We start from the raw sequence: 21752 nt of genomic DNA, 5'->3' as shown, positions 1-21752 counted from the left end.
AGCAAATAAGAGACCAGAGAGGCTGCCAGCTTAGGCCGGACAGCTGCCCTCCCCTGAGGCCTGGAGCCTTCCTGGACAAGGAGGGGCCAGCTGCAGCCACTCATTCCCGAGACCAGCCTGTCCCCAGGCCCTCCGCTCCTGACCCTTCCCCAGACCCAAGGCACAAAGTGAGAGTGCTGAGTTCAAAGGCACAGTATTTTAGTGTAAATATTAAACAAATGACCTTAATTATCCCGTGTAAAACTGCGATTCTTTGACATAATGCAACTAAGAGACACGCTGAGCTCTCTCTGTCGCTCTGCCCAGGAAAAACATAGCCAAGTCCCTGCTTGGTCCCTGGCCAGACACACGTCTGTCACTTCCAAAGACCCCAGGACAGGCAGAGCTGTGCACAGTTTTCAATCTGCATGGTGGGGGCGATTACGTTGCGTTTTCCAGGGGTGGTTGTTGACCCTCGACAAACTCCCTCCAGGATCCCCTGCTCTGCCGCTGGCTGTGAATTCCCAGCTCCTTTCTGTACCGGGAGTTCAGCCTGACTGTGCTCTGTTGTGATAGTCTGAATAAATCTTCTTTATGTCTGCCTTACCAAGTGTCAGAATAATTTTTTTTAATAATACATTTGTCCAAAACATTAATTAGAAGGAAGTCAGAGCACAGAGTCCTGGTAAGGAGCAGAGCTCACCTGAGAGCTGTACACACTGGATGGGGTCGGGATAAATTATTCCATTAAAGGTATACTTGGGGACATTCCACTCAGCAAAAATAAGTAATGCAAGGCTGTGGTTCCACCCAGGACGCTTGAGAGGGGCAGTCGAAAGAAAATCAAATGTGTCCAAACGACAGCCAAAACTGTGAAGCTCCAAAGTATTACTGACTGACTTCTGTTCGGAGCGGGAACAGAAATTCGAAGCTGAACAGGGGCATCGGCAGTGACACACCTGGTCGGGCACCACGTCCAGGTTCCACTGTCATGGCTCCAGGACGCCGGCAGAGACACAGGGTCACAGCGGCAGGCAGGGAGCTGCGCCCCCACTGGGATTGTTCTTCAAAAGACCTATAAATACTCCCAAGTCTGAAAAACACCTAAAAATTAACAAAATAGGTCGAAGTAGATGCCGTCGTGGAAACGTGACTAGCGAATGAGACGCGTTTCAGGCCCTGTGCTTCCTCACGCACGCTGGTCCCAGAGCCTGCGCGGCGCCTGCGCTGAGCTCCTCTAAGGAAACGGTTCCTCCACCAGGGAAACCCGGGCCTGGACCCCTGGCCCTCTCCTCCCGCCTCAGGCTTGGTTCATTACCACCCAAGAGCCTCCCTCAAATTAGGTTAGCGCAGGCGCGAAAGCTGAAGGAGGGCCTGCTGTAACCGATTAATCCGGGGTTTCCCAAAGCAACTGCCACAGACCCTTCTCTAAACCTCTTTGAAAATTACTTGCTGGAGGTTGCTGACCCTACCGTGAGGACTTCATCTCCTTGGGGGAAGAAAAGAGGAGTCGATGGGAAGGAAGGACTTGTTCTATAGTGAAGCTTATAAAGGCCACGTGCACCGTCCGCACCTTGTCATCACTGAGACAGCAGGACAATGGGGCACAGAGGGGATCTAGCCGCCGGAATAGCCCCTGACAGCCCCTGACGGAGTTAGGGCAGACGGGCCAGGCTGGGGCACGTGCAGATGACAGGCATTTCAGCCATCCACGGGCCAGGGTGGGACACCTGCACTCACACACCCGCACTCACACACCCGCACTCACACCCGCACTCACACACCCGCACTCACACACCCACACACACACCCGCACTCACACACCCGCACACACACACCCGCACTCACACACCCGCACTCACACACCCACACACACACCCGCACTCACACACCCGCACTCACACCCGCACTCACACACCCGCACTCACACACCCGCACACACACCCGCACTCACACACCCGCACTCACACACCCACACACACACCCGCACTCACACACCCGCACTCACACACCCGCACTCACACACCCACACACACACCCGCACTCACACACCCGCACTCACACACCCACACCCGCACTCACACACCCGCACTCACACACCCACACACACACCCGCACTCACACACCCGCACTCACACACCCGCACTCACACCTGCACCTCACACACCCGCACTCACACACCCGCACTCACACACCCACACCCACACCCGCACTCACACACCCGCACTCACACACCCACACACACACCCGCACTCACACACCCGCACTCACACACCCACACCCACACCCGCACTCACACACCCGCACTCACACACCCACACACACACCCACACTCACACACCCGCACTCACACACCCACACCCACACCCGCACTCACACACCCGCACACACACACCCGCACTCACACACCCGCACTCACACACCCACACACACACCCGCACTCACACACCCGCACTCACACACCCGCACTCACACCTGCACCTCACACACCCGCACCTCACACACCCGCACTCACACACCCGCACTCACACACCTACACACACACCTGCACTCACACACCCGCACTCACACCCGCACTCACACACCCGCACTCACACACCCGCACTCACACATCCGCACACACACCCGCACTCACACACCCGCACTCACACCTGCACCTCACACACCCGCACCTCACACACCCGCACTCACACACCCGCACTCACACACCCACACTCACACACCTACACACACACCCGCACACACACACCCGCACTCACACCCGCACTCACACACCCGCACACACACCCGCACACACACCCGCACTCACACACCCGCACTCACACACCTGCTCCTCACGCACATGCTCCTCACGCACATGCTCCTGATGGGCTGCAGCAGCTCAGAGCTCATTCCCTGTATTCAGGGAGGGCAGCGGAAGGGGAGGAGCCTGGGGAGGCAGGGAAGGAGAGTCACACAGGTGCAAATCACTCATCATCTGCGTCACACTGAACGCAGTCCACAGGGTGGTTCCAGTCATGGACTCCGCACTCTGGCTCTGTCACTCTCCAGATGTGGGACCCTGGATAAGGCACTCAGCCCTCTGGTTTCTCACCTGTACTTACCTCACAGGTGGCTGTGAGGCGAATGTGCTAATTCACCTGGGGCAGCAAAGGACTAGATAACGACCAGCCACTGCCAGCACAGGTGTGGTTGCTGTCCCTGGATATTTACATTCCAAAAATATCTGTGTCCTTAAAGCACAGGCCCCCTGTGGGGAAAGAAGACCAGGCACAGGTCCACCTGTGCAGACCATCTCAGAGCTACCCAGGCCAGCAGCCAGACTCAGCTGAGTGTCCCCAGCGGTCTGAATGACAAAGAACAGGAATGGAAATGTTGGCATGGCTACAGTGACCTGGGGGCTGGGGGGGTGCTGTTGAGGTGGCCCCAGAAGGCTGGGTTCCCACTAGAAATGTAACAAACCAGGGGTCCTTCTGGGGAGGTGGCCCCAGAGCCAGGCACTTTGTTTGGTTTTCACAGCATGCAGAAGGAGGGGCTCCTGCTAAGAGTCCCATGAGGAAGCTGACTATGCCACACTCGGCCACAGCCTCCAGGAGCCATTCCTAGCACAGAAGGGGATGTTCTGCTGTCCATTTCCCTGCATCCCATCATTCTCAGTAACTCGTGGGGAGAACACGTCTGACCCTACTTAATCCAGTTCCCGTTTAAGTGAGGAAACTGAGGAAAGAATAATTAACATGCCCGTCAGCCAGCCACCCAGAGCCCAAGGAATTCCCCACGGCCGCCTCCTGCAGACACCTCCATCCGGCAAAACTGCCCACAGTGCCTCAAACACGCAGACTGGTTCTTATATGTCGGGCCCCTCACTCGCGTGTCTCTCCCCTCCTCCCAACCCCCACCTCCAGTCCTAAGTCTACACCATCGGCTTCCAGTGAGCACCATCCAAGCGGATAAGATCCTGTTTAAGCGTCATTTCCTCTGTGGAGGTGCCCACCCATAGAGCTCTGACAGCCCCACAGCACCGTCCTCCCCAGGTTCCTACCCACCCAGCCCTCCCCTGGCCTCCGGGACTCGAGGACAGACGTGGATCTCCACCACTTCTTATCTCCCGACCCCAGCACCACTCCCAGCAGGTAGGTGCAGATTATTAAATGCTTGTTTACTGAACGAAGGAACGAATGAATGAAACTAGGGTTTAGGGTATTTATTTCTACACTATCTTGTGGCCATTCCTAGAAATGGCACCTTCTCCTGAATCCCAAAGTCCTGTGAATTAAGAAACCTCCCCCTATTTCTCCTCGATTTCCCCATTCCCAACTGTCCAAATCACTCACGAAGATGGAAGGTGCAACTGATGAGCTAACTTGTAATAGCTGTTCTAATATTAAAAGGAAAACATTTTTAATAACTGAAACTCAAGTGAAGATGTGGGACAAAGGCTTCTTCTTTTGAGAGTTTCCAGAACCTAAAAGTCTAGCAGAATTGACCAGCGAGCTTGCTGTCTTTTCCATCAAGCTGTTGTTCCAAATCCATTCAACCTGCCATGAACACAGCAGGGACAGGGCGAAGTCATTATAAATAAATCGTTCCCTTACTTTCGGAAGAGGGGTCCACACAATGACTTTAAGTATTACATGTACCCAAGAGTTTCCTTTTAAAATCAATGAGCCCAGATGATGACATCTTTTCACGAAATGCCTGCTTGATTTCTTCCGATGCCTCCTTGATTGAGGCCATGTGTGACGCTGAGAGCTGTTTCTCCCTGCCAGCATCCATTCCAACCCTGTCCCTTGAGATCTGCCCAAGGGTCTCATGATCCAATGAAGAATTAACACACCAGATTTTAACAAGGATACATGTAAAAACCCTATTTATGTGTAGAAGTTCCTAACAGGAAACGGGAGGAAATTACAGAAGCTCCTAACAGGAAACAAGGGAGGAAGTTACATAAATTCCTAACAGGAAACAAGGGAGGAAGTTACAGAAATTCCTAACAGGAAACAAGGGAGGAAGTTACAGAAATTCCTAATAGGAAACAAAGGAGGAAGTTACAGAAATTCCTAATAGGAAACAAGGGAGGAAGTTACAGAAGCTCCTAACAGGAAACAAGGGAGGAAGTTACAGAAATTCCTAACAGGAAATAAGGGAGGAAGTTACATAAATATCTAATAGGAAACAAAGGAGGGCCCAGCCAGGCGTGGCTCAGAGATTGAGCGTCAACCTAGGATCCAGGCGATCAGGATTCGATTCCCGGTCAGCGCACATGCCCGGGTTGCAGGCTGCAGCTGATCAATGACTCTCTCATCATTGATGTTTCTATCTCTCTCTCTCCCGCTCCCTTTCTCTCTGAAATCAATAAAGATATATTTTTTTAAAAAAAAGGAAACAAAGGAGAGAAGTTACAGAAGTTCTTAACAGGAAACAAGGGAGGAAGTTACGTAAATTCCTAACAGGAAACAAGGGAGGAAGTTACAGAAATTCCTAACAGGAAACAAAGGAGGAAGTTACATAAATTCCTAACAGGAAACAAAGGAGGAAGTTACATAAATTCCTAACAAGAAACAAGGGAGGAAGTTACAGAAGCTCCTAACAGGAAACATGGAGGAAGTTACAGAAGCTGCTAACAGGAAATGTGGGAGGAAGTTACAGAAGCTGCTAACAGGAAATGTGGGAGAAATCAGAAGGATGGAGAAATGCTGCTCCGCCTACGTTGTCCCCTCAGTGGGGACGGATGTCCACAGCAAAACCCCATGGCCTCACACACCCTCGCTCACTCCTGGCAGGAGGCTGACGGGGAACCTGGGAGCCACAGCTGGACAGGTGTCACAATTCTTCTGCCTTTTCTCTTCAGGTTTGGGTGGAGACTTCCAGCAGGAAGTACATTCCGCTCTGCCTGACCTGTTCACAATGTGGGCTGTCTTATTTTAGATTCAGTATCAGGAAGTCGATTTTTCACAAACACAAGCCACAGTTTCAGCTTTATTCATAATGAAGATGGTACTGTGGTCTGATCTCACTCCTGGTCTGTCCTGTCGCTGGTTCAGCCTTGGGTGTGGAGGTGAGTGCTATTTATCAGTCCCCTAAAACCTCCCTAATGTCCTTCAGGCAGTGAGAACTCACACACAGGAGCTGGTTTGAGGAATTTCAGCACACAGGTCAGAGTTGAAGCTGAGCTCCCTAGAATGAGCCAGAGAAGAAAGAGCGGTTAATACACAGAGAGAGAGACGAATGACCAAAGGGGACTACAGAAAGCACCGTAATGTGCTCCGAGCAAAAAGGCCAACACAGGCCAGGCAGGAAGCCAGGGGCACTGTGAGGAAAAGGAAATTAGCCCTGTTTGAGTAAACTCAAAGTCCATGGGGGGGGGGGGGGGAATAAGCAACAGATAAAGCTAAAAGGCAGGTTAGAGCCAGAGCCAGAAAAATTTAGACATTTCTGGATAGCAATGGGAAACTAAGTGCTCTGAACAGATCTACATTGGACGTGAGCATCTGTAGATGGGTCAATGAGAGGCAGCACACTGACCAGCTGGGAGGGTAAAGATGTCCAAGTGGGGGGGGGGGGCCAGGGGGTGAGCCAGGTGTGCACCTGGAGAGGGAACATGAACCAATGAACCAATGAACCAGTGAACCAATGAACCAATGAGTGGATCGACGGAGGAATAAATGAATGCAAGAACTACAGATGGGACTGAGTGGTCTTAGGGACAAAGAGAAGAAAGGAAGATCATTTCAAGATTTCCAACCTGTGTGGCACAGAAACTAGTAATATTAAAATGAATGCAGAAGTTGGATATGAAGCAACAGAACCAAAAATAGACAAGGGGGACTTGTCAAACTTTAAAACTTCTGCACATCAAAGGAAACCACCAACAGGGTGAAAAAGTGCCAACAGAATGGGAGGACACGTGTGAAAGTCTTATTTCTGATAAGGGGCTAACGCCCGAAATGCATAAGGAACGTCTACAACTCAACAGCAACAAAATCCAAGTTAAATGAAGAAAGGACCTGAATAGATATTTTTCCAAAGAAGACATACAAATGGCCAATAAGCACATGAAAAGATCTCAAGATCACTAGTCACTAAGAAAATGCAAATCAAACCCACGGAGACACCACCCATCAGCGCGGCCACCTTCCAAAGGACAGGAAGCTTGGGTGTTGGTGAGAAGGAGAAGCTGGACTCTGGGCCCTGTTGGTGGGAATGTAAACTGGGCCGCCTCTGTGGAAAAGTGTTATCATGGGATCCAGCAACCCCACTTCGGTTATTTTCAAAAAAGAGTTCAAAGCAGGATCTCAAAAAGAGACCTGCGCGCCCACGTTCGCCGGGGCACTCATCACAACAGCCAGGAATGGAAAATAGCACCACGTCTGTGCACAGACGGGCAAAGAAGGTGTCCGTGCCCCATGGAATAGTGCGCAGGCCCCGCCACACGCTGCAACGTGGATGAACCTCCAGGACATTCTGCTAAGCAAAAGAAGCCGGGTGCTGGGGTGAAACACACGGGGTTCCACTCGCAGGAAGTGTCTAGTTAGTCAAAATCAGAGAAAGAAAGGAGGTGGTTGCCCAGGACAGAGGGAAAGGGGAAGAGAATCAGCATCAGTGGGAATAGAACCTGTCACAAAATGAGAAAGTCCTAGAGGTTTTTCGCTCAACGCTGGGAACACAGCTGACACTACTAAACCGTGCGCATAAAGGGCTCCGGAGGGAAACTTAACGGTGTATGTTCTTACTGTGTTAAAAAAGAAAAATGGGAAGAGCAGTGTGTTTGCTGTTTGACGCGAGGGGAATTGATGCTGAGCCTGAGCCTGTGGCAGACACCCTTGCCCGTCGCCTGGTGCCATGCGTCCTCTGTAAAAACAGTGGGTGAGCGCCTGAATACACCCATTTGTCTCCCACGTCACTTTTCTGGGATGCGCCCCACTTTAACTCCGGCCTCCGTGCAGATGCCCCTGAAAATCCCTCGAGCGGTTCACTGAGCGTGACGGTGCAGACCCTCGGGGGAAATGCAGCGCTGTGGTTCCTCTCAGCCCCCAGCCGCTGCTTAACATTTGGAACAAGAGAACAGTTCCTTTTATTACAAGCATCACGCTCAGCATCACCTGTGTTCCGTTCCTCAAGGGGAGGGTGGGTCAGACCAAAGGAAACAGGTTTACCTGTAGTTTTCTGCTGAAAATTCACTTCAACTCATGTCAGTGCAACTCGACTTCACAGGCATGTATTTCGCATCTGCTTTGCCAGGCACTGAGGCTCTCAGGTGAGTCAGGGCTGCTGCCTGCATGAAGCTCAGGTCGAGTCCAGCAAGTGAGACAACCACATACACACGTAAATATAATAATAAAAGCTCTCAGGCTACAAAAACGCAGACTGGGGGAAACTACTACTACTTGTGGGAGCCAAAAAAACTACAGAAGTGACTTCTGACAAGGGGAGGGAAGGAGCTGACTCCTTGAGGCTCTGCTATGCCCTGGGTACTTGACGTCAATTCTCTCCTTAAATCCACTTTTCCGATGAGGAACGGGAGGCTCAGATGAGCGCTTCATCCCAGCCAGCAGCAGGGTCACTGAACTCGGTGCTCACGGAGTACAGGGCCTCTCATGCCCCAGCTGCCCTGATGCCGCATGTGGCCAGGTGACAACACCCTCACACATGCAACTTCAGCAGAAATACCGTGAACAATTTCTTCCCCTCCCTGGCAGAAAGTTCCCGGACTCCGGGGCATCCCTGTTGTGCAGTGAAGGCAACAGCTGAGGGGAGGCAGAGAGAAGGGGACCGAGCGCGTGACCCTATGCGACAGCAGCTTCGCCTCAGGCGAGTGCAGGGCCATCCGCAGACAGGAGGAACTCGGGAGAAGGGCACGAGCAGGGAAGGAAGGGAAGGCAACCAAGAAGAGGGCGGTGATGGACAAAAACCTCCAAGAATTGAGGACCAGCCCTTTTCTGAGCTGGACACGGGGGTGGAGGGGGCAAGAAAGGCAGGTACTTCAGACAGGAAACCTGGTCCAGAAACACAGAGCCGACGGAGGGACACTGAGCTGAAGGGAAAAGGCAGCAACTTCGGTAACTTTGCCAGAACAAAGTCAGCGAGGAAGCCGGGGTGGGCGGCTGCTGGATGCTAACAGGAAGGAAGGAGGGGTAGCAGTGGTGGAGCCTCTTCCAGAGTAGGGAGCAGGGAGACGAGGCGGATTTCAGGGTCAGGGCCACAACTTCTCATGTGAAGCCCCAAGTGTGACATGAAGTCAAGTCACGGTGACTCAGAGGAAGTGGAAGCCACCTGGGGCTCATGGGCCCCTCGCCTGGCTGGGCACCTGTCAGCAGCAACACAGGAGGGGAGGTCGGAGGAGGTCAGGGTTCATTCTGTCCTAAACTCACCACCTCCAACGTCAAGACAACACCCCAAGAAAATCACCAAGATTTAAAAATAACGCTTGGGGCCCTGGCAGGTGTGGCTCAGTGGTTAAGCATCGTTGCGTGCACCAAAATGTTGCCAGTTTGATTCCTGGTCAGGGTACATGCCCAGTTTGTGGGCTCGACCCCCAGTAGGGGATGTGCAGGAGGCAGTCGATTGATGTTTCTCACTGATCCATGTTTCCCTCTCTCTCCCTCTCCCTTCCTCTCTAAAAATCAATAAAAACATTTTTTTAAAAAAACTCTTCGGAATCCATACTTTTGTAAACTGTTCAGCAAATTTTGGCACATTGATAGGTATTTCCAGATTGGCACTGGGGGTGCCTGTACCAGTTCCTGCAACACAAGTCCACACAGGCGCACAAGAGGGGCCGTGAGCATGGGCTCATTTGCCAGAAGACATGCCAACCTCACCCCACAGCTGAAACACTGCCATCCAGCCTGGACACCCGGCTGCACACCTGGCCCAGTGGTTTCTGTGCTCACACCTTCCTCACAAGTCATCACTTTCTGGGGTAGTTGGTACTTGTGAATTCTCACAGGAGCCCATTTCTTTCTACTGAAAGGAAACTGGAATTGCAACCTAGGGATGGAGGACAGTCTGTGTTCAACTGACCTTCTCTGATTTAATGCCTAGTCCCATTTGCTGCCTTCTGCAGTTATATACAGAGGAAAGGCAAAAACACTAAGTCAGTGGCGCTTGTCAGCATGGAGCCCATCTCCAGGTGACTGACCGCACGGATGGACTCAATCTCTGGGTCCTCACAATTGGGCAATTGGTTCTGCAAGACCCCACACCCTCTTCTACCTGCCAGTGAAATGTTATACCCACATTAATTGCTAAGTACAAACTCCACACAAAAAAAGTTTGCTGGCTCCTTTGCAATCTGTTAGCAGAACAGGGTTTCATGGGCCACTGTGCACCTGCCTCAGCCGGGCCCATCCCTTATTCAGGTCGTGCCGTGGGGGGCGGTCGCTATACAGCTGGGCATCATAAGAAATCTCTCTCTGAGATGCGTTGTAAAGACGAGCTGAACAGTTAGTCTTCGTTTCACACGGTGACACCTGATATCCTGTGAAGAGATGTTCTCTCCTGTCTTACTTTAAGGAGTAATTATACTTCTCGTGAGCAGCTGACATAATTTTCCAAATACTGAAAATCAGTAACCGACTGCCTCCTTCACAGGCTTCCAGTGAGCTTAGCACCAGATCAATGTCCTCCCCCAACAAATGCATAAGATTTAATGGCATATATATAATTTTAATATGTTTTTATTGATTTGAGAGAAAGGGAAGCATTGATAAGAGAGAAACATTGATTGGCTTTCTCCTGCACGCCCCCCACTGGGGATCAAGCCCAAAAACTGGGCATGTGCCCTGACCAGAAATTGAAATGCTGACCCCTCAGTGCACTGGACAGTGCTCAACCAACTGAGCCACACCTGAAAACGCAGGCTCCTAGGCCTGGGCCAAGATTGTGACTCAGCACCCAGGAAGGGCCCAGGAGAGGCCATGCCCCATGCTGGGACACCCTGCTTGCCCCTGCTCGGCCAGGCCCCGCTCTCAGGACAGGACCACGGCCCAGACCCAGAGTCTAGTGCCAAGTGAGTCACTGGCATGAATGAGGGATGGCAGCAGACAAGCACGCCTTCTCCACAGGAAGGAACAAGCTCTGCTCCAGCACAGAGGCCGACAAACCCAGCGGGAAAAGACCTCAGACAGGCATTTTCAAGAGGTTTTCCTCAGAAGGAGTCCTGGGTACAGAGAGTGTGCAAGATGAAATTTCTACTGCTACATATAATTCTTTTCAAAGTCATCCTTCAATTAAAAAATAATCTGTACGCAGATGAAGAGGGGCCGCTGAACTCGGAACTAACCTGTCAGAGATTACCCGTAAGGAGATGGAAGAAGTAGGCAGCTTCCCGATCCTCGGTCTTTTCTTCTATTTATATTTCTATGTGGTCAGCACTGCCATTCTGAGAGTGTCTGATGCCCCCAATCTCAATCGATACACCATCGTCTGAAGCAAATCACACCTTAACCCTTCAGAAAAGCCATTCAGCCCCAGCTGCTGTCTCAGTTGGCTGGGCGTTGAAAGGCTGCCAGTTCCATCCCCGGTCAGGACACATGCCTGGGTTGCAGGCTCAATCCCCAGTAGGCGGCATGCAGGAGGCAGCCCACTGATGTTCCTCTCTCACTGATGTTTCTATCTCTCTCTCCCTCTCTCTCTCTGAGATCAATAAAAACACACTTCAGCCGGCCGGGCGTGGCTCAGGGGTTGAGCATCGACCTAGGACCCAGGCGATCGGGGTTTGATTCCCGGTCAGGGCACATGCCCGGGTGCAGGCTTGATCCCCAGGGGGGTGTGCAGGAGGCAGCCGATCAATGACTCTCATTGTTGATGTTTCTGTCTCTCTCTCCCTCTCCCTTTCTCTCTCTGAAATCAATAAAGATATATTTTAAAAATAAAAACATACTTCTTTTGAAAAAAGAAAAGTCATTTGCATATGTCAAAATATTTAGCACCGCCCTCTTTAAGGACAGCTGTTGTCTGAGAGCTGCGCACGGAGCCACCACGGTGACCAGGTGTGTGCCCTCCTCCCGGCCCTGCACGTAGCCGCTGCCGTCCCCGCACGGAAACCCGGGGCCAGCGAACACGCTGCAGGAGACGGGCGTGCTGAGACCAGCTCCGCCTCGCCGCGTGGGCAGAGGCGCAGAACGTCTCCTTACTTTGTGGGCAGGTAGACGGTGCTTCTGGGAGTTGAAAGGTTCAGGATTGGGGCAGAAGAGAGGGGAGGAGGGGCTAGAAGCCTGACATCCAGGGCGAAGGAGGAAGGTGGAGAAGTAGCGCTAAGGAGCCACAGAGACGCCAGACACGTGGGAAAGAGAAAAACCAAAAGGCAGGAAAAACAGCCTTTCTCAGGAGTCGCTAGAAAAATAACTCTGCACATCAATGTTCAGGCCAACGCCTTTATTCTGGACTGGCGTTGGATGGGAACGCTGGTTTGTCCTGATTCTATTTAATTCCCACACTGAATTCGGACAGCACAGGAAGCAACAGATTAAGTTACATCAGGATGACTTTCTAATCCTGAAACTGGACTGGAAAGCAGGACGCGGCAGGAGACAGGCAGGGACGGGGCCCGTTTCCACAGCTGGGGCCGCAGCACCGTTTGCGTCCCACCCATTCCTCTCTGGACAGAGAACGTGAAGAGCAGGCACTTCCCAGTGGCACTGAGGCGGGGGACAGAGCTGGGGCCCAGCACTGCAGCTGGGGCCGCACCGGCTCACCCCAGACAGAGCGTCCGCGCCCAGAGAGGCTCTGGCAGCCAGGTCTGCCTCCCCTTTCTCTGTTTCATTCCTGAAAACGGTCCAGTAAAGGCAATGATCTCCATTACTGCTCTGACTGGGGAAAGGGGAGCAGAGGATGCCTATTTCCCGGGCACCTCTCCCGTCCCGTCCCGTGGGCTTGAGCCGGCTCACTGACCCCTCCAACTCCAGCCACGGCCTGGCTGAGCCCGCACCGCAGAGGCATGCGGCAAGCGCTGTCACGGGCGTTCTTCTTAATCCTCAGGCAGTGGAGGAATCGGGTACCATTGTCATCCCCAGCACACGATGGAGGAGGCAGGCTCAGGAAGGACATAGGTCGTGGGGCTGGCCAGTGGTCCAGGGTTAAAACACACGTCCTCTCACTAACTCACGTTTACACTAAACCAACATGCAGAGAGTAAAAGAAATTCAACTATTAAATCCAACTATTTCTATTAAAATATAATTCTCTTAAAATTCCACATTACTATTCATTACAAATACATAAGTATATGAGGAAATACAGTAAGAAAAAAATATTTAAACCAAAAAAATAGCAAAAGAAACACTCTAAACATCCATAAATATGGGACTGGTTATGTTACAGTAGATGAAATGCATGTGGTCTTTAAAGAGAGTAAAGCAACTGTCTTCAGGCCGATCTAAGAGCCAAGGAGAGCACTTCTCATGGAGTCCAGGTAAGTGCGAAAGGAACGGAGAGCCGGAAACCGCCGTGCAGCCCTTAATGGAACAGTGGGCCGAGGCCAGTGCTCCCTGCGCCGGAAGCATTGGCGAGATGTTGATGGGAAACTACAATGAGCAGATCGGACGCCAGCCAAGCCTGATGCTCATCTCAGAACCACTCAAAGAAACAGGACACCCTGGGCTTCCGCGGTGCGGCCCACAGCAGAGGAGCAGCACTGCATCTGACGGAGCCTCAGCCAAGGGACAGAGGAGCGGGGAGATGGCCCTGAAGGAGACGGCCACGTCCAGAAAGCAGGTCTTCACAGGACAAATAACCTAGTTCCTTCAACAAATAAGTGGCTTCTTTTTAAAGGAAGAGGATTATTAAAGTTTAAAAGCATTTTAATTGATGCCATATGTGGATCTTATTTGGCTCCTAATTCAAACACAATTACTATAAAAAAACATTTTTTAGAAAATCAGGGAAACTGGACAATAGACTGGACTTTGGATTATACTGAGAATTATTGTTAATTTTCTGAGATGTGATCATGGCACCGCAGTGATCTTTAAAGTGCTATGTTTTAGGCATACATCCTGAAATATTTATGGGTGGAATCACGTGATAGCTAGAATTCATTTTAAATACTCTAGAGAAAAGGGGGAGCTATAGATGACACCAGGTTAACAAGTGTGTTATGGAAATTTTCCAACATACACAATAGCAGAGAAATATGATAATCAATCTGCATTTGTCCATCTTCAACATTTTGCCAACCTGGGTCCAAACTATTCCTCCCACACACACTTTTTTCTTCTGGTGTATTTTATTTATTTATTTATTTATTTATTTATTTATTTATTTATATTTTCATTGATTTTTAGAGAGACAGGAAGGGAGAGGGAGAGACAGAGAGAAACATCATTGATCCACTGCCTCCTGCACAGCCCCCACCAGGACTGAGATGGCAACCTGGGCATGTGCCCTGACTGAGAATCGAACCATCAACCTTTTGGTACCGGGGACAACACCCAACCAACCGAGCCACACCGGCCAGGGCTCTTCTGGTGCATTTTAAAGTCAGTCACAAACATGAGCCAGCATATCATTTCCCTCATAGATATATCAGCATCTCACTGATGGGGACATTTTTCCATGTAGCCCGCGGGCCACTATCACACCTAACAAAGTTAATGAAATTCCTTAATATTATCTAATGTACAGTGAGATTATCAAAACATGGGTATGTAGGATGAAGCTGGGTAATAGATACGTGGGGTTCCTTATACATTCTAATTTTGTGCATATTTGAGATTTTTGAGAGTAAAGCATTTGTTTAAACAATGAGGCAGCTCAGTCTGTGGAAAATACCCAAGACGCAGTAGGTGAAGGGCACAGAGCCGTGTGTGCGAAATGCCACGATTCATGTTCAGCAAGTTACAGGCACCAGGGAAGAAGGAAGACTTATTTATGTGTAGTTATCTTTTGAATTTGGGACAGTATATTCTATATTCAAAATCATAAATCATTCAGAAATTAAAAGAGGAAAGGGGAGAGCACCTGGGTGGGCGTGTCACTAAAACTAACCAGCTGTGATTGTCACTCAGGCTTAAGTTAATCTAACATTGGTGCCCTACGGGGTTTATACTGGAAAACTGCCCTGATAGATCTAAAATTGGGACCCTCCAGTGATCTGCTCAGTCCAGTATTCTGCAGTTCTGGGGTCCAGGGGTGCTGCGGTCTAAAAGATTGCCCTTCGGCCACCACCATCTCCCCTTCCCTACCATCTCGTGTTTGGCTCCCTCCGTCAAGCCTTCCATGTTTCTGTCTTCTTCGGAAGCACCAGGCCTCTGCGCACGTCTCTGGAGGTTCCCACTGCAAGCAGGACGGCCCTGTCCACAGAAGGCCTGCCTCGCAGTCAGCTACCCCACACCCTTTCCTGTCCTCCAACCTGCCTGCCCACCAAGCACTGACCAACTAACACACACCGGGCTGTCTTTGGGGGACTTGCCTCTTTTCCAAATTAAATATTAAATAATTTAAACAGAATGGTGCCTAAGCACAAGTATATAGTTGTCTCTAGTTTACAGCAACGATTTAGACTTAACTGAGGCAGCATATTGAGAGTTTATAAAGCACCAACATATCTTATTATTTTTTTTGTTTACTTTTTATTGTTGACATTATTACAGATGTCTCCTCTCTCCCCTCAACATCTCCTTTTTAAATATTTTTTCTAAATTTCTTCTTTACAATCACAGTGGAAAATGAAGGCTGATATCCACGGAATGTCATTCCCTGTGGGAACTTTCAGAGCTACAGTTATTTTTAGTAACATCTGGGCCAAATGTTCTTATAGAATTTATCTGAAACTGAATACCACACACTATCAGGATGAGGTGTTTAAATGCTGCAGTTACTCTACAAGTAACTTTATATCTAGAGAGAATACATGTCTATATGTAAAGTTTGGGTAAGCATAGCATGTACAATATGGAAAAACAAGTCTTTCTGGGCAAAACACAATAGTCCTGTGACTGTAAAATGATGCAAAATCTGCTTTTTAACTCAGCCTCGCCCTTCACTAGGGACGGCTCAGTGTCTCCTTTACTATACAACCCGGGGATGTGGAACGAGGGGGAGGTTGCAAGTTGCAGGGTTGATGCCACAATACCACGTGAGCTCTCACCGCGGAGACTTTCTGGAGCCCGCTTTCCTCTTGCACTTGAGCTGGTCCAGGGTCACCAGCAGGACCCGACATGTTCCGTCAGCTCAGCCACGCATCTGAGAAATCGCTTTGCTAAAACCAAGGTGCAAGCAGCTCTGTGTGGGTCACTTAGATTTCGTTTTCTACTTTTTTGTTGTTTTTCCACAATGTCAAAGAAATCCTACTTTGAAGTTTCAAACACATGCACCTTCAGACAGCAGGGCCTCATGGTGGGTGGATGCAGTTTTGTGAACAAGCAGCATCCCCTGGGGAGACGAAGGTGGCTCGGCCATCTCCCGAGAGGCCCGGAGAAGCCTGAGCAAGTGAGCAAGTGACCACACAGGTCAGGGGGCGGAACGGGCACGCCAGGAGGAAAACACAGGCTTTCAGCGCCAGTGTCCTGAGAAATACTTTTACTAGAGCGTGAGTGGCCCTAGCATGATCACCTGTAGGAAGTCCTCCATCCCCATGCACAAGTTAACTTGACTAAACAGCCACCGTGTTCTGGGTAAAGCTGAAAGAAGTATGCTTTTATAAATAAGGCCCTACGATAAAAAGTGTTACTAAACTGTGTCATTTTCATCAGGAACTTCAATGCGGACTATCTTCTAGATACTCACAGAAGTAAGAAGCAGGTAGGTATTACTCCCAAACATTGCCCGTGTCTGCTAACCACAGCACAACTTAATATCCACCATAAAGGCATTCTCTCCTCATCGGTGAGCCTGCACCCCGCCTCTCAGGTAAGGTGTGTGTTGTATACGGACAAGGTCTTTGTCACAACCTTTGTGTGTGTACACAACTCCACAGCATAAGTTGTAAGAGGTCAAGCTTTGGACTGAGAGAGACCTGGCTGGAACCCAAGCTGGCAGGCACATGCTTCAGCCAAGTTCACCCGACCACCCTGAAATGTCGGCGATTAAATGCAGAGCCAGGCTTGCAGCAGCTGCTATTATTACTTGAGATACTTCCTCAAAAACCAGTTTAACCTGCTGCAAAAGGCGCAAATCAAATGGGTAAGATTAAGGAATGAGAGACTAACAACGTCAACAAAATCTGGGTCTTGAATGATGGAATTTTCTTTCCAACTAAGGACAGTGGATGGTCTTTCTCTAAACTGATATACAGAGAACTATTTTTCTACCAAATCTGCTCAAAGGCTGTGTGTAGTGGATTTGCACGGTAGTGCTGCACGATAGTGTCACGACAAAGGACAAACTACGCTGAATACCTGCATCAAACCCAGAGCCCGGAGGACAACAGACAGACACAGCTTCACAGGGTCGCCCTCCGTCTAAGCAGTGTAGGCAGTTGGGTGTTAATTAGGTCTAAAAGATTGTTCTGAAAAATCAGCATGAATCAAAACAGACTAGAATGCAGAAGTTCACCTTCATGATCAGAAAAATCAACTTCCACTGACCCCAGGGAGTGATGTCAGATTTACCGGCAGGTCAACAGCGACCTCAGCGACCTCAGCAATGCGGGCAATGGCTGGCCCATGACTGGGCTACCGCAAACATTAGGATGGAGGGCGAGGAGCCCACTGCGCTGTGATAACCCTGAAAATCTTTTGGCTCTGGCTGTGAACACATTGGCATTAACTTAAATCTGTTGATTCGTTTACAACAGGAGATATTTGCTGTGCTTCTGTCTAAATGGAGTCCTTAAGGGACCCAAGATTTAAAGAGTGCAGGTCAAGGACAGCAGCTCGCCACCACTGAGGCCCCGGGAACGCATTTCTGCCTTTCCTCTTTGTTACATCTCTTTCAAAACAGTGACGCGGTTATCAGATCTCTGTCTCCATACTGTTAGCAGTCAGGCCTAATTTCCCTTCCCCTCCATAACCTGGAGCTTAAAGTAAGAAGTTGGCTGCGGGGTCCCTGGAAGATGTCACCATTTAGCAATGTCACACAGGCAGCCACTTCTGTCTGAGCCGGACAGAGAGGCTCCTGAGAACAGTGCTCCATTATTCCGGCTGAAACCACTCACAGCTTCCAGAACTGATTTGTCCCAGTGTGTCCCTGTCCTGCAAGGTCCAGAATGAAAAGCCGGCCAGCAGCTACTTACTCTTGCTTGACATCCAGGGTAGAATGAGAGGGCCTCTGTCTTGCTGAGTTTTCCAAAAATGTGACTGAACACCTAGTCTAGGGATGTGTCTGTTGTCTTTATAAATAACACTGACATAGATGAATCACACTCGACACTTACTCCGGTTTACATCGAGCCCAGACAAAAACGTGAATCCCGCCCTGAGCAAGGTTAGGTGACTAATTCACAGGTGAGGCTCTGCTCCATGTGGGATCTCGCCGCAGCGCTGGTGACCTCTCAGGCCTCCTGTAGGCAATGTCACACTCTGTATATTCCATCATTCAATCTATAAACATTCTTTGGAAAACCTCTTTTGGGCCTAGCAGTAATCCAAAGAGTCAGTTAAGCTGGAACTTCATTTTAAATTAGACATCTTTTACATGGCTTTAAATTTGCCACCACGAACAGGGCCTGCCTCAAGAAAGAACATTAATGCGACCCAGAAAAAACCCAAGCGGGAGAAGCTCTACATGTTCCCGTGTGTCTGATCCCTGCCCTGGCCAGGTCCACACTCCTGCAGGCAGGATGGGAAACTAACAGGGCGTTTGAGAGGCTATCGGACCGACCCAGGCGCTCCCCTAGGTAGATGGGGCCTAACTTCCTCATTAAGGACTCAGAATCTATTCCAAGATGTTCCTAGGAACTGGCACAGCGGCGATCTAACTATCCTGTTAATGCCACAGCTAAATAAAAATAACCTGGCATTGAAAACACCGATTTTGTAGGAACGTGCTCTCCCGTAGGGTATGTGATTGCAGGTGTGCTGAGGGGAGTCGGGGTCTGGTCCTGACTCTGTGCCTCATCACCTGTGCCACGCCCGTTTTCCCATCTGTAGGAAGGGAGGCGCTGTCAGTCTGTCCAGCTGCACCCCTGGCTGCAGTGGCTTCCCGGAGAGGTGGCTGGGGCGTGGCCGGCCTCTGCGGCACTCACAGCCTTGGAAAGTAGCCAGGCAGGAGCAGACCCAGGTGAGAGAGCTATGCGAGGGAGGCGGCACAGCAACTCTGCCATTTCTTTGCATCACAGTGCATTAATTTTTGAAGAACTCTGAACTCCCACAATGGGCATCTGTATCCCGAAAAGCAGGCACTGGGTGCTGGCAGGGAGATGAGGGCTCCTGGCTTTTATGGCCAAGGAATCAATGCACCCAGGCATGGGCGTGGCTTCAGGGAGACAGGTCTGGCTTATGCCCAAAAAAGGGGTGTGGCTCCCTGGTGGAGGCGGGGGAGGGGGCACCCTGACCACCCCTGTGCCCGCTTTGGTCGCCCAGGACACCTGCAGTCCTGGCATCAGCTCCCGGGAGGCGGCTGACAGTGACGAGTGGTGATGGCAGCCCTGGCAGCGCAGAGCCAGCTTCCCCCAGCGTCCCGGGAGGAGGGGCAGGTGGAACCTGCCTCTGCCCGTGGTTCAGGTCACCGGGGCCCTGCCTCACTAGCCACGCGTGCACTTGAAGCTCACGCTGTTCAGTGGCGACTCGGCCAGTCAACAGCCCAGATCCCGCTCTGCGGGTGAGGCCAGAGCCCGCCCAAGGCTCCGTGTCTGTTCCCGAGGTCGTGCTGCAGAGGCCCGGCGCCTGCCCACCCAAAAGTCCCCTCCGTGCCCAGAGGTCCGGAATCAGTCTCTGGCCCCAAAGCCTGCAGTTCTTACAGAGACTCACAGAAAAGACCAGGGTGATCCCTACAAACAAAAGACTATTTTCCTGGGGCTCAAAGACTCAGCTTAACGGTTTGATATTTGCTTTTTGTATTGCGTGTGACCATCTGCCTCGAGGCCCCGAGCTCTGCCCTGCTCACAGGAAACACCCAGAAGAAGTCACCTCCCACACCTGCCTCCGCAGCCCCCCCACCTCCAAGTTGGGCTTAGAGTGAATGAGCAGCGGAGCCCAGGGGGAGCAGCGGGGTGTGGCCGGACTTGCTCCTGCTCTGCAGAGGCCACACCTAAACATGGCAGAGAATCGCTCCCGACACGCCTCGGGGACCTGATGCTCGGCAGCAAGAACACAACAAGAGCACGGGCCGGGCTTAGAGAGAATCCCGCCACCTTCCACGGCCGCGCCTGTTTGGCCAGCTGGACTGCCTCAGTTTATCAGAAACGACCCCGAGCTGCGTGCTCCTTACGGCTGGGTGGCCCTGCTCCTCTCCCACCCAGGCACCCACGGCAGCGGGAGGTGGCGGCAGGGACTGTTTCTCAGTGTCTGAAACAGAAGCAGGGTCTGGCGGGAGGCACCACCCTGCCCCTCCCTGCCCCTCCCTGTGACCATTCAGAAAACACACTCCACCGGGTCTGGAGTCTGAGATCATTCACTTTAACCACATTTGGCAAATCTGCCCTAAATCACACAACTAGGAAACGCAAACCACAAAAACACATCACGTGAGAAGGATCTGAAATCAGGCCTGGGGGACATCGTGGGCACTGCCTGGGAGCCCAGGGACGTCTGGGAAGCAGCGCTGCCCCACCCAGATGCGGGGACGGGGATTACAAAGGGCTCCCAGGACCCCGGTCACAGCTGCACCCCCTCCCACCCCTCAACCCCGAACAGGGCCCCCTGAAGCACTTACTGGGAGCAGCAGCCTCTGTGTACCCCGAGCCTGAGTCACGCAGCAGGAGGGCCCCAGAGCCTGGACAGAGCCCCTAGCTCCCCGCAGGCTGATGTCCCTGAGACAGCAGCCCAGCAGCCGACTTTCCAATTACAGCCTGAGACTGCGATCCATGTGCTCCCGGCGGCCAGTCCCGCTGCCCACAGCGTACCACATGATCCACGGTGACATCACAGCACCCGGCTGACAGCCCCTCCGCCCGCCCTGCCGCTCACAGAGTGAGCCCTCCTTCCAGGGGAGCCTCTGCCTGGATTTAAGCAGGTAGCAGAGGAAGGAACAGTTGTTTTGTCACACACATAAATTTTTTTTTTGTCTGATTCCTCGTGTTGCTAAAAGAAGAGAAAAAATAAGGAAGGACAGCACTTGGGTGTTTGCAGCCAGCACTGGCCAGCTGTGGGAAGGACCCGGCGGCTCAGGGCTCGGGACAGTGAGGAGGGAGCCCTGCATCCCGGCGGGAGGGATGTCACCTGCAGGCACCACCCTCACCGCCCCCTGGACCATCCTCAGGTCTGTGCACACACATTCAAGTCAGCAAATACCGTGGGTTTCGCCTGGACTTCATTTGAGCTGGCCACCGCGCTCCAGCTCACGGACAGTTCAGGGCCATGCGCAGCGACTCACTGTGACACCCACACAGCCCAGCAGACAGACAGAAGGCAGGAAGGCAGCGCATGTCACACTTGCCTTCATTCGGCAGCAACCACTCACTCATCACCTACGAGGCCCCGAGCACAAAGGGGTGAACATTTGAATAGTCTGCGTATTTTCAAATAAGATTTTTTTTTATTTAGCACAGGGCTTCTAATTCCATTTCCGTGACAAGTGGGGAAGGAAAAGCTTTATCAAGGCTCCTCGCAATATGCTCTGTGTCTAATGCTGCCTCTGAAGACTGATCACAAAGCCACGTTCTATCCTAACTTCATTATGAGGAGTGGTTACTGGATGTAACCTTTAAGGTAACAATCAAAATTACTAAGCTT

At 51.2% G+C, this 21752-nt stretch overlaps 1 protein-coding gene across 3 annotated transcripts in view; it reads right to left on the bottom strand.

The window, feature by feature from the left end:
- ANK2 (ankyrin 2) overlaps positions 1-20907 on the bottom strand; it is a 328593-nt gene extending 307686 nt beyond the window's left edge. Inside the window, exon 1 of one of the 3 annotated variants that reach the window (XM_081134240.1) lies at positions 20734-20907. The gene's annotated coding sequence lies outside the window, so the exon portion shown is untranslated. The remainder of the gene's footprint in view (positions 1-20733) is intronic. The other 2 variants (XM_081134246.1, XM_081134245.1) reach the window with 2 other exon arrangements.
- Between the last annotated feature and the right edge of the window lie 845 nt (positions 20908-21752).

This window comes from Miniopterus schreibersii (assembly GCF_964146895.1).
Source record: "Miniopterus schreibersii genome assembly, chromosome: 4".
In the NCBI taxonomy this organism is placed as follows: Eukaryota; Metazoa; Chordata; class Mammalia; order Chiroptera; family Miniopteridae; genus Miniopterus; species Miniopterus schreibersii.
This window is presented reverse-complemented; position numbering and strand designations above follow the sequence as displayed.